Raw genomic sequence first — 1355 nt, forward strand, 5'->3', positions numbered from 1 at the left:
TGGTCAGGCTGGTCTCGAACTCCTGAGCTCGTGATCCGCCCCCATCGGCCTCCCAAAGTGCTGGGATTACAGTCGTGAACCACTGCGCCTGGCCTTATTTATTTATTTATTTATTTATTTGTTTGTTTAAAACACAGAGTCTCACTCTGTCTCCCGGGCTGGGGTGTAGTGGCATGATCTTGGCTCACTGTGACCTTCATCTCCCCGGATTCTCCTGCCTCCTGAGTAGCTGAGACTACAGGCATGTGCCACCAAGCCCGGCTGATTTTATGTATTTTTAGTAGAGACAGGGTTTCACCGTGTTAACCAGGATGGTTCAAGCGATTCTCCTGCCTCAGCCTCCTTAGTAGCTGGGATTACAGGTGCTTGCCACCATGCTCAGATAATTTTTGTATTTTTAGTAGAGACGGGGTTTCACCATGTTGTTCAGGCTGATTTCAAACTCCTGAGCTCGTGATCTGCCTGTCTTAGTCTCCCAAAGTGCTGGGATTACAGGCGTGAGCCACCGTGCCAGGCCAATTTTTTATTTTTAGTAAAGACTGGTTTTCACCATGTTGGCCAGGCTAGTCTCGAACTCCTGACCTTGCGTTCTGCCCACTTCGGCCTCCCAAAGTGCTAGGATTACAGGCGTGAGTCACTGCTCCCAGCATATTTTTGTATTTTTATTTATTTATTTATTTATCATTCATTAAAGGTGAGGTCTCACTATATTGCCCAGACTGGTCTCAAACTTATAGTCTCAGGCAATCCTCCTGCATTGGTCTCACAAAGTGCTAAAATGACAGGTGTGAGCTCCCATGCCCGGCCCCAAATTATTACTGATAACAGTCTAGGGCTGGGTGGACGGCTCCTGGGGAGTGATGAGACCTAGATCAGCAGGTGATGAAGGCTCTGTCACTTCCAACTCTGGGCTGCAACTGAGGGGCTGGCTGCCTAGTCTGTTTGCTCCCCTACCCTGGCTCGTCTCTGCCCTGTCTCAGGAAAGTGGCCAGGAATAGGAGTGCACGTCCCTGCCTTAATGTTGTGCTAGGGACTGGGCACCACACCAAGATTTTCAGTGTATTCAGGGGTCTGTAATTCACTGAGTGGCCAGGCCTGGGTCAAGAGCTTTCCTGCAGGCTGAGTGCCATGGCTCACGCTCTAATCCTAGCACTTTGGGAGGCTGAGGCAGGAGGATTGCATGAACCCAGGAGTGTGAGGCTGTGGTGAGCTGTGATTGCACCAGTGTACTCCAGCCTGGGTGATACGATTAGACCCTGCTTCTTTTTTTTTTTTGAGACGGAGTCTCGCTCTGTCACCCAGGCTGGAGTGCAGTGGCCGGATCTCAGCTCACTGCAAGCTCCGCCTCCCGGGTT

The 1355-nt window shown here is 50.7% G+C and overlaps 1 protein-coding gene across 1 annotated transcript in view; it reads left to right on the plus strand.

Annotated features, from left to right (window-relative positions):
- The window catches only part of TNPO2 (transportin 2), a 25587-nt gene that overhangs the window by 10657 nt on the left and 13575 nt on the right, over positions 1-1355 (plus strand). The gene's annotated exons all lie outside the window — the stretch shown is intronic.

The sequence above is a fragment of the Mandrillus leucophaeus genome, unplaced genomic scaffold, assembly GCF_000951045.1.
Source record: "Mandrillus leucophaeus isolate KB7577 unplaced genomic scaffold, Mleu.le_1.0 Scaffold463, whole genome shotgun sequence".
Taxonomy (NCBI): domain Eukaryota; kingdom Metazoa; phylum Chordata; class Mammalia; order Primates; family Cercopithecidae; genus Mandrillus; species Mandrillus leucophaeus.